We start from the raw sequence: 12,698 nt of genomic DNA on the forward strand, positions 1-12,698 counted from the left end.
TCATTTTCAATTTCTCTCTCTTATACTAGCAGCATAGTATTGCTTATGAGAAGCATTGGTTGAACTGTGAAGTAAGCTTCACTTAGCTCAATCAGCTGGCATTCTGCTCCACAGCCATGAGTTTGCATGTTTCTTTCCTTGCTATTACAATTGGACTAAAACCCAACCTTTCTAAGCTAATGGGTGCTGGATCAATTTCAATGCTTATGTATCTGTAAGGGATAAGTGGGCTTTTTTCCCTTTCTTTTTCTTATATATTATATATATATATATATATATATATATATGTGTGTGTGTGTGTGTGTGTGTGTGTGTGTGTGTGTGTGTGTGTGTGTGTGTGTGTGTGTGTGTGTGTGTGTGTGTGTGTTTGTGTGTGTGTGTGTGTGTGTGTGTGTTGATTTTATGTTTAAAATAGATTTCTGCATATCAGATGAATTGCATGAAGCAGCATCTCGTGTGGTGGTTGGCTCCATCCTAATTGCCAATGACAAGCTTCTCAATGTACCCCCATTTGATAAATCTAAGATTCTCATTGTGCAAGCAGATCAGGGTTTGGGCTTTCAAGGTCTTATTATCAACAAGCATATCAGTTGGGACCTTCTCAAGGGACTAGACAAGGGCTTGGAGCTACTAAAACAGGCTTGTCTTTCCTATGGGGGCCACTTATAGCACATGAAGTACCTTTGGTGAGCTTGTCCCGGAGAGCTACCAAGGATGGCCACTCAGAAGTCTTCCCAAGTATCTACTATCTTGATCAAATGGCCACAGAACGGGAAATTGAAGGGTTCAAGACAGGAAACCAATCCACCTATGACTGCCGGAAACACCACCGCTGCCATTGGCAAGGTAATGCTTCTCTGCCCGTGCTTCTCTGCTATTTACGTGACACTATGGACAACCTTTCTTTCTCTCGCGTTGTTCAAGATAGTACGAGTAGATGTCAGTTGGAGCAAGTTGTTAACTTCTCTCTCTCTCTCTCTATCTCTTTGTTTTGTTTGGGCAAGGTATTTGGCAATGACATTATCACATCCTTGCAAAAAGGATGCTTACAAAAGTGAGTCACTGTTGTGACACAGCCAGTGGCATCATCGTTACCTTGGTGAATCTTTGCAGCTCTTGTTTCTATTAAAAATTCATTAGAGATCGAATTTATGATCATTCATCACTGAAGTTGCTTTTTGACTATTAGGATTATGTCGTGGAGGACGTTGACGGTGAGATGGCAAACTCCAGTTGGTCACCTCCTCCCCTCCCACTTGAGCATATTCAGCAATTGAAGACATTGGGTCTCTTGTAAAATCCAAGGATCACTCTTTAGTCATCACATGAAGCACAATTTAGATGGACGTTCTGTTCTCCATAAAATTGTATTTATGGCGGGTTATGAAGGAAGGGCACTTACCGCATTGGACACGCTCTCTGAATTGCCTACAGAGAATAGTATTACATAATAACAATTTAATGGAAGGCCCACTCGGCACCTTGGCACAATTGCCCAATTTGAAGGTACTTATACTATATCAGGACAGTTACTTGGGAAGGCAGATTGGTTGGGGTAGCACTAGCAGCAGCAGCAATGAGGGACGACAATTAAGTTTTCCAAAACTGAAATGCTTAGGGATATATGGTTTGCCTGAGCTGGAGGAATTGAGTGAGATAGAGGAGGAGATGATGCCATCCTTAAAAGAACTTTTTATGACAGATTGCCCAAAGTTGAAGAAGCTTCCCCATGGCTTTCAACATCTCAAATCCCTTCATACACTCCTGATAGATGACATGCCGGAAGACTTCATCAAGAGGTTGCGCCGCCACCACCATCATCATCATCGTGAAGGAGAAGGAGTGGACCATTGGATGATCCAACACATTCCTTCTGTGACAGCTCTTCAAGGTGGGAAACTTGAAGTATTGGACTCTCAAGTAAAACATCAATAGAAATCCAAAATTTGTTGGTAAGTTTCTCAATTTGTAATATTTAATATAAATAAAGCTTTCCTTTCTTACTTTCTTTTAGAAGTGTCATTGCCTATATAAATATTAATTTCTATACTTTAATAGTTTGAATTCATGGGGAAAAAATTCCCAAAACAGTAGAACATTCATTTTAGAGAAATTCACAATTGAAGCACATTTTGAGGTTTGTGCCATCACTGTCAGTGTGGTCGTGTGCACTCAATGCCATTAGATTTTTCTTAATTTTGGTTTGCTGATTGTATTGTGTAAATATGCATATCAGAAGTTGAATTTGTTTTGATGTACTTGTTGAACTACTCTTCAAGTGGATTTGAAATTTTTGCTGGGAGAGGTGAATACAGTTGTCGATTAAAAAATAGCAGTTTATCCCAGAGTTGAAGGTAATCTTTTAACAATCTTGTTATTTTGATGATCTATTTAGTTCCATTGCAAGAGTTACTTATCCATTGTATCTTTACACATCATTCTTTTATTCATGTATAAATGATCTAAAAGCTGGAAAGATAGTGACTCCTTTACCTCCGATGGAGAAGTTTTTGGATGATCCCCTACGAGTTCTTCGAGCTATTCATTTTGATACTGCTATGTTATGTTTACATTAGTGCATATTTACATTCTAAGGATGTACAAATACACATATATTACATGCGTTCTGATTTTTTTATTTGAAATTTGATTTCATGCATATTTGGATTTGTGTTGGTAATCCCTAGTAATCCTGATTTTAAATCCTCTTAGGTGCAAGGTTCAGTTTTATATTAGTGTTGGTGTTGAACACTTGCTTCTAGCTTCCTCAAATTTCCAAATGATGTTAATATGCTTCCACAAGGCCTCGAAAACAGAGGTAATGCAGTCCACTACTGGACTGCATACTTTGAATCAGCTAAGACAATCACATTAGCATACCTTTTTGAAGATTATATGACAGCCCTACATAGATTGCTTCAAGCTCAATCGGAGCTTATATCATTGAACCAGATGGACCATCACCTACAAACAAAAACTTCCCTCTAGGATCCCTTGTGATGAAGCCAAAACCATTTATGTTTTCAGCACTCGACACATAAGCATTTATTTTGATGTACCCTTCTAATGAAGGCGCCCAGGTCACCAACCATGATTGGGTTATCATCCTTGATGCACTTGTCATTCATATCTTAAAATAATTTATATTTAGGTCATTTTCAATTAGACCTTACAGCTTGTACATTAAATCTAATTGTGGATGTTACAGTTCTTCATTACACATGATCAAAACATCTCAATTGACTTTCCCTCTATTAATGTCATCTATTGGGGCCACTAACTTTCTAGTAACACTCGAGATAGGACACATTTAAAAACAAGTTTTTTTTATAACTAAAACTAGAAAAATTACTAGAGTTTCCTTTCTTTACTAGAGTTTCCACTATTGTTTTTTGATGAACTTGAACCTACATAAATTACTATAGCAGTCCCTGGTATCATCCTATTGAATTGCTAATCACATCTCTTTAATATGTCATTCTTTGGAATCTTCAAATGATCCCGACAATCAACATTTAGATATTTCGAACAGATGAACAATTGTATCATGTCCCCTCTCTGAATCATAATTAAACTACATTTCCAGTTCTTTACATATTTATGAGTCAATCCAATGAAGTTAATTTTGCCTTTTAGTTTTAATTTTTATTTTTTTTCCATAGTCCTTTTTTTTAGTATAATTTTTATTTCTTTGTCTAACCTACTTATCATTTAAAATTTACCTCCACCAACATAAAAGAAGCTCTAAGATGGTTGCACACGGCTTTACTATGGATTTGGATAAACCACTTGTCTTCCAAGTTAGATGGACTACTTTTGTCTTCATTTTTTACTTCTTTTAGGAATATTTTGTTTGATCCTCTTATGGAAAGTCTTAGGTGTCTTATTACACTTGGCATGCTTTGACGATGGTGATTAAACTTTTTTCATTTCTCATGTTTGTGTATCTTTCCTGTGGGGTTGTCATTCATCTCTAATCTTGGATTGATGTTCAAGATTGTTGGAATCGGCGAAGTCTAAAGGTGTTGAGAACACAATGAGAAGAAACAACTAAGGAAGGTTAGTGGCTGATGTTCCATCTATCTCTACTCCATTTCTTACCAGTAGAGAAGCTACTCATATTGACTCATTTTCTGTCATATTTGATCTCTCTCTCTCTCTCTCTCCTTTTTTCTTTTTTTTTTCTTTTTGTCTCATAGGCATACCTCCCTTATTTGTTGTTGTTTCTCACATGGCATAGTTCAGGTAGGGCAATGTAGTTGTTACTTGCCATGTCCTGTATAGTAGTCAGGTTTGATCTAATATAATTTAAACTCAATGGTGTTTTAGTTTAATTTGTGGTGATGTTGAATTTTCCTTACATTTGTGGCTTCTTATTATGGCTCAGATGGGAGTCTTGTGTGCAGTGCCTATGACAGCTGTGTACGTGAAATGGTAAGTTTTGTTAAAAATGTCTATGGCTGGTATGTTAATATGCCCGAACATTTGTTTATTTTGGTTTGCGAGAACCCATGATCCATAACCCAGAACCCAACCTTTTAGACATGCATATTAGATGGCTCGTGGCGTTGATGGATTTACCATGTCTGTCTAGATGTCCTACTGTTTGAATGCTGAGGGAGCCCTTGATTTTTTTCTCAAGGAACAATATTTTTAGTATTGTTGTTGTATATTATAATCTGATAGGTTTTATTTTAACCTAAATAAATCATGGTTTAATTAAGGGCCATTTGAGTTTGAGCGTCAATGGTACACTAAAGGGGATATCAACTTGAACTTAAAGTATCCTCCCATTATTTCAATTATTTTGTCCAATATAAACTATCACATCTTGCTTTATAGAGCACCCATTTGAACATTACTAATTTAAAATCTTAATTTGGTTATCATTTACTTGTTTTAATTTAATTTTGCTAACGTTAATGCTCCTGATTCAAGAGGCCAAATACCATTGCACAATTGTATTCTCATCAGAAGCAGAACTTTGTTTGCCCAACTACGTTTCTCAACGTGACCTTTATTATCCTTGCCCCATCGTGGTGGTTATACATTTAGTAATTTTGCTAGCACATCCCTTCCCCCCCCCCCCCTTTTTTTATGATTGTCACAGAAAAACTATTGTCTTATTTTGGCATATGGTCATTAGAGAATGTGTCCAAAATGTTCTTTAGCCTTTTGTGGCATTATTTGCAATTCATGACTCAAAACTGGCTTTGGTGACAAGGGAGCAGATCCACGAGCTGTAGATAAGGATGATAAAGCTCCTTGATAGCATAAGACCCTAGCATTGGTAGCGGATATAAACAGAAAATTTTTGGGTAGGATCATTGAAAGGGTGAACACAAGAGATGGGTAGTATAAATATGCAAGGTATGATTTTTTATATGCTAACATACTAAAATTTTTGAATTTACATATATTGCTTTTTAGTTTCAGCATTCTGTGCAGAATTAATTAACTTGTTACTATGGAAATTACCATTCCTTTTTGTCAATATAGTCTTGACTCTTGAATAAAGATGTTAGTTTAAACTATAAACATGTGCAGTTCTTTGGTGATTTACTTATGTATTAGTGCGGGATTAATAAAAGTTAGTATGGCAATAACAGCTCTCTTATATTATTTATTTTAAAGTTTTCAATCTGTACAGGTTGGAGGACACAGGTTAAACGTATATATATATATATTATATATATATATATATATATGGGTAGCGTTCAATGGCAAACACATTTTTCAAAACATGGGTTAGAAGTTTTGGAATGGGCTGATTTTTGGTGAGGATGATCTCTACGGTGAAGAGATCATCCTCACCAAAAATCAGCCCATTCCAAAACTTCTAACCCCATCAAAAATGGTTTACAAAAAATGGACGGTCCACGATTTTTCAACCTGTAAACTGGGGCTAGAAGTTTTGGAATGGGTTGATTTTTGGTGAGGATGATCTCCTCACGGTAGAGATCATCCTCACAAAAACTCAGCCCATTCCAAGACCTCTAACCCATGTTTTGAAAAAGTGTTCGCCAAAATGTTTGCCATTGAACGGGACCCTATATATATATATATATATATATATATATATATATATATATATATAAATAATATTTATGAAAAAAATTACAACAGTGGATACAAATTCCATTTTTATATATTGTTTTTGAAGGATATAAAATAATTATAAAAAAAAAAAAAACATATAGCAACGGATTTTAATATCCACCGCTATATGGGTTATATTTTTTTTAAAATAATTGACCTATTGCAGTGGATATTAATATCCGCCACTATATGTGTTATATTTTTTTTTTAAATTGATCTATTGCAGCGGATCTTCATATCCGCCGCTATATGTGTTATATTTTTAAAAAAAATTGACCTATTGCAGCAGATCTTAATATCCGCCGCTATATGTGTTACATTTTTTAAAAAAATTGACCTATTGGAGCGGATTTTAATATCTGCCGCTATATGTATTATATTCTATTTATTAAAAAATTGACTTATTGCAACGAATTTTAATATCCGCTGCTATATGTATTATATTATATTTGTTAAAAATTTGACCTATTGCAAGCGGATCTTAATATCCACCGCTAAAGGTACTACCTGCAACAGCGGATTACATTATCCTCTGCTATAGTTAGCGACGGAGGAAACAACGACGGATCTTTGGTTCCGCTGCTCGTCGCCGCAATAGCTTTTACCGGCGGAAAAATTACCTTTTAGCAAGCCGAAAAATCCGCCGCTGTAGATCAAAAATGTTGTAGTGTTAGATAATAGTAGTTTTCATTTTGTAGTGTATCTTATTAGTGCCAGCTTCTCGAAGAGACATTTTAAAGGTCTATATGAGCAATGAGTATGGTCTAATAATTGAGCAAGTAATGGCGTAGGCGCTGTGAGGCCCAGATGAGGGCACAACACATATTTTTGAGAGTCAAATACTTCACCTTATAACTTGTGAACTTCTTGCTAAGGTAGTGGATGACTCACTTTTTTCAACCAGTTTCATTGTATTGCCCCAATACACAGCCCATGGAATTTTCTTGCACAGAGAAATATGTTAGCAAAAGTCAGGAGGAACCAAGACTGTTGGGTTGAGAAAATATTTCTTGATATTTTCAAAAGCTTCCTGACAGTCTTCATTCTATTATTTGTCTCATTCTTCTTCAATAGTTCAAATACTGATCTGTAGATCGGCATAAGTTGTGTAATGAACTGACTAATGTATTAAATTCTACCTAGGAATCCCTAGATCTCTTTCTCTGATTTGGGCGACTCCATGCTTAGAATGTATTTTTTCTTGGCTGGATCACTTTCTATGCCTTTTCTATTGATAATAAATCTCAACAGTTTTCCTGATGTTGTCCTAAATACATATTTTGCCAAATTAAGCCTTAAATTGTAGTTCCTTAATCGATCAAATAGTTTTTTTAGATTTACAAGATGATCTTCATTGAGATTTGATTTGGTTATCATATTTTCCATGTATATTTCTTCCTTTTTGTGAATCATGTCGTGAAATAAGGTATTCATTGCTCATTGATAAGTTGCCTTAGTGTTCTTGAAGCTGAATAACATGACTTTATAGTGAAAGGTACCCCAAGACGTAATGAATGCCATCTTCTCTCGATCTTCTTCCGTTATTTTTATCTAATTGTAACACGACAAGCCATCTATGAATGAGAACATACCATGCCCTACTATATTATCGACTGGAGTATCGATGTGTACAATAGAAAGTCATCTTTAGGGCTGGTCTATTCAGATCTCGGTAGTCAATACACATGCGTACTTTTCCATCATTCTTTGGTACAGGAACAATGTTAGCATGCCATTCGGGATAGGTGGATACCATAATAAACCCTACTTGAAATTACTTCATTACTTTGTCCTTGACCTTAAGGGTCTGTTTTTTACAGAAGCCAATTTCAACTCCAGAAGCTGGTTTCTGGAATAAGCAGAAGCCCAGAGCTTGAAAAGCCACATCCAATAGAAGCTTGTTCGTTACAGAAACACAGAAGCAAGAAAAACCTGTTCGTTTGACAGCTTTTTATTGTTGGATTCTGGTAAAATGACCAAAATACCCTTAATGTTGATAATGCACCCAAAATGCATAAAAAATGATCAGAATATCCTAATAAATATATAATTACACTAAATATATATTTATATATATATATTAAAAAATTATAAAAATAATTATTTTTAATTTAAATAAATCTATAAAGTTTATAATTCTATCGAAATTTCGACATCATCTCCTCTTAAAAATGAACATATAAAATTTTCTTGATAAAAAAAATACTTGCATAATACATAATTTATCATCCACGCAATATCTCATACACATTAATATTAAAAAAGCACATAACACATACATCAACATGTTTTAAACCATCATATTTCATCATTATTGAAAGAGAAATATTACTATTAACACTGTAATAAAAAATGACTAGAATGCCTTAATAAATATATAATTACACTATATATATAGGAAAATGTTCAGAACCCAACAATTTGGCCAACTATTTTCCCAACATGTTTTGTCCTACATGAGTTAGAAGTTTTGGAATGAGCTGATGTTTGGTGAGGATGATCTCTCTGGTGAGAAGATCATCCTCACCAAAAATCAGCCCATTCCAAAATGTCTAACCCCATGTTTACAAGTTGAAAAATCGTGGATTGTCCATTTTTTGTAAACCATTTGTGATGGGGTTAGAAGTTTTGGAATGTGCTGATTTTTTGTGAGGATGATCTCCTCACCAAAAAGACCATCCTCACTAAAAATCAATATATTCCAAAACTTCTAATCATGTAGGACAAAACATGTTGGGCAAAATGTTGGGTGCCAAACGGGACCCATATATATATATAAATTTATATTAAAAAATTAATTATTTTTACTAACAAAAATTTTAAATTTTATAATTTTATCGAAATTTCGACAGTATCTCCTCTTAAAAATGGATATGGAATTTTTCTGAAAAAGAAAATACCTGTATAATACACAATCCAATATCCACATAATATCTCACACAATCCAACATCCACATAGCATCCTATACACATTCTAGCATCCCATACCCAAACCACATTTTATCAAATAAAAAGTATTACAATGTCATACAAAAAGTGAAATAAAATTTTCATTAAGAAATTCTTAAGCTCTATTATAAACAACATATAATGCATTAGTTATTCCAGTCCTTGTCCTCTCCATGGTAACACAAGATCGACGATTTACATGCTCACCATTATTATCATGTTCAGGTGCACCCCCTTCATCTTCTACAATTTATTCTTCTTCAAAACGTAAGAATTCTTCATATGCAATTGCATACTTCCTTATGAAGTTATGGAGTATCATACAAGCTAATATAATATCTTGTTGTGATTCGAATTTGTAACGTGACATTTGCTTCAAAATTGGCCATTTTGCCTTTAAAACTTCAAAACATCGTTCGATAACATTCCTAAGTGAAGAATACATATAGTTAAATAATTCTTTATCTGTTCTTGACCTCGAATCTCTTATAAAATCTTGTAAATGATATGTTACACCCCGATAAGGTACAAGATAGCCGTCCATCAATGGATATCCAGAGTTGACCAAATAATATTTGCCTTGAAAAAAGAAAATAATCTATTAAGAACAAAGATGTGAAAATTACATTTTAATATTCCATTTTATCTTAACATTAAAATAACTAACCTGGAGGAGGATTGGAAATTGTAACAATGACTTCGTAATAGTGTCAAGGAACATGCGAGAATCATTAGCTGATTCCTCCCATCCAACTACGACATGTGTACATGTTATATTAAAAGCGCAAGTAGCCATAACATTTTGTGTTATGCCTTTGTGGCCTCGAAATCTATTTTGATGCACGAACGGGATATGTGCAGTAATGTGTATCCCATCAATCGCCCCAACACAGTCTTTATATTTACATATTTCAAATATAAATAACGATATTTGATGTTATTAGAAATAATGGTAAATAAAGAAAAATCATTGAAAAAATACCTTGAAATATTGCCAATATTTTTTATTGGTTCGTATATGCATCGAGACTTCATTGAGATTAGAAGGAATGATAAAAAACTTTGAAATTTCAATTAAACCTCTCAGAACTATGTGAAAATATTTGTTAATGGTATCTAATGAATGTCTAAAACTGGCCCTCAGTACCCTATGCCTTTCATTGTGACTTACGGTATAAACAAACATTGAAACTTGGACCGAGATCTTCTTTTCATCTTTTAACAGACATCTCCCTTCTAATATGTCATACAAATTTAGGAAAATATGTCGTTCCATCCTAAATAAATCATTGCACGTGTTACTTTGTCCATCAATGATATGACGCACATAATTTGCTCTAGTATAAACAGAATTCTTAGTTGGTTCCTTATAGATAAAGGTGTTCAGCGTATTGTTGTATTGCAACAATAGCACCTGTTAACAAAATTTCTAACGATAGATCATCATCTACGGTATTCACATCATGAACTTCATCGTTATTGGACATATCATTGTGCGTGAAAATATCATCATCAGAATCCATAAGTCTATATAAATATACAATTATAAAGTATATAAATCCAAACTATAACACTCAAATAACATAGATAACACAATAGACATGTTTAACATTCACCACATAACGGACATATTATCCAATCCATACAAAGCATACAAAAATAAACAGACATTGTCAATAACATACCACCATAGGGGTGTGTGTAGACACCCCATTTTTCCATCCACCTGACTTGGCGATCCGTCACCCGGTTGCTGTGGATTCCTAATGATGAGCGTAAAGAACTCGAAAGCTTGAGAGAAGCATCCTTCTAATTTTCTTTTATTTTCTAATTTTTCTTCTTTTTTTTGCCCACTTGACATAGAATTACGCACGCTTAGGATCGCTAAACTTTCTACCCGACTTAGTAAGCACGTACGTTTAGGTTCACTACACATTTGGAAAATTTAGAGACTTCGCTATGCTAGGAAAATACAACTTCGAGACTTAGAAATAATTACATTGGGACCGAAAGAAACTTCATGCCAAAATTCACCAAAATGAACAAAATTTGATAAAATGACGAAAATACCCTTCAACATTTAAATTTGACTTAGAAATCCCGATCCTTAGGAAAAAGTAATAAAATTTGAAACCCAGTTAAAAATCCAATCTAATTAAAAATAAAGCTCAAATTAAAAAAATCAAACAATTCAAATTCAAACAATTAAGATCAAACAATTAAAATTAAACAATTTAAATTAAAATTTGATTGAAATTAAAATCCGATCAACCAATTAACATTGAAATTAAAACCCAATCGCTCAATCAAATTGAATTTAAAACTTTATCGACCAATCGATATTCAAATTAAAACACAATTAACCAATCGAATTAAAATCTTAATTTAATCAACCAATCAAGATCGAAAAATGAAACATAATTAAACCATCAAATTAAAGTCAAACCAAAATTAAAATTTGTAACCTAAACCATGAACCAAAATTAAAAATCGAAATTTAATCAATAATGATCTACCAATGACTCGAAACGGATAAACAAAAAACTAAACTACTAAAAAATACTGAGTCCGGGGATCACATTATGGGGTTGGAAGGTGTTAGGCACCAATCCCGTCCGGTAAACGTCGGTCTCTACTAATTCCCAAAAACGATTACATTGCTAAAAAGACCTAAATAATATATATATATATATATATATATATATATATATATATTTACCTTTACAATGCAACGGTTTTATTCTCTCAGATCTGATAGAACAGCTCCTCGTATAGTACTCCTCATTTTGTTCTGTCACCGGATTCGCTTCAGACCTCTAAGACGAAGTACCACCTTCTTAGATTTGAATATTTCTAATTTTTTTTATGGATTTCTAGGTGTTTTTGAGGGGTTTCTAAGTACTTTTTGAGTTAAAGTTTGGGTATGGATGTTAGGTAAGGAGTTAAGGCTTCAAAATTAGGATTTATGGGAGGCTAGGGAAGCTTTTTGACCTATTTTTCTTAGGATTTATTTTTTGATACGAAAATAGTTTGTAGAGACCCTTATTTATATATTTGTTTGAGTGCTTATTTTGATAGAATTAGTGTTTAATTATAATTATTTTAAATAGAGTTAGTGTTTAATTAGAATTGTTTTAAATAGAGTTATTGTTTAATTAGAATTCTATTAGAATTTTGACTTTTAGTCTCACTTGATTGACTTTAAGATTTTGACTTTAGTCTTACTTGATTGACTTTAAGATTTTAACTTTAGTCTTATTTTCTTAACTTTAAGATTTTGACTTTAGTCTTAGGTGCCTAGACCTAATTCTGACTAGAATGTTCTATAAAAATGTTTTAACATTGCTGTCCCAACCTTCTTTCAGTAATAATTCCAAATTTACAGATTAATCCAAACTTGCATCGATGATATCTAAGGCTCCCAATAACGAAATCAAGTGAATTCAGGTTCTAAATTAGTCTACTCAATGAGATCTATATTTTATTAAAGGTGCCCAGACTTAATTATGACTAATGTTTTGTAAAAACGTTTTAACATTGCTGTCCCAACCTTCATTCAACAATAAATCCAGATTTACAAATTGAACTTGTATCGATGATATCCAAGGCTCTCAATAACGAAATTGAGTGAATTTAGGTTCAAAATTACT

The 12,698-nt window shown here is 33.6% G+C and overlaps 1 long non-coding RNA gene across 1 annotated transcript; it reads left to right on the plus strand.

Annotated features, from left to right (window-relative positions):
* The first annotated feature begins 414 nt into the window (after positions 1 to 414).
* On the plus strand, positions 415 to 2,178 carry LOC147406114 (uncharacterized). Its single transcript, XR_015176277.1, has 3 exons — positions 415 to 846; positions 1,005 to 1,099; positions 1,190 to 2,178. It is a non-coding gene; the product is annotated as an uncharacterized LOC147406114 (long non-coding RNA).
* The last annotated feature ends 10,520 nt before the right edge of the window (positions 2,179 to 12,698 follow it).

This window comes from Akebia trifoliata, chromosome 3 (assembly GCF_017979445.1).
Source record: "Akebia trifoliata isolate Shusen 1 chromosome 3, ASM1797944v1, whole genome shotgun sequence".
Taxonomy (NCBI): Eukaryota; Viridiplantae; Streptophyta; class Magnoliopsida; order Ranunculales; family Lardizabalaceae; genus Akebia; species Akebia trifoliata.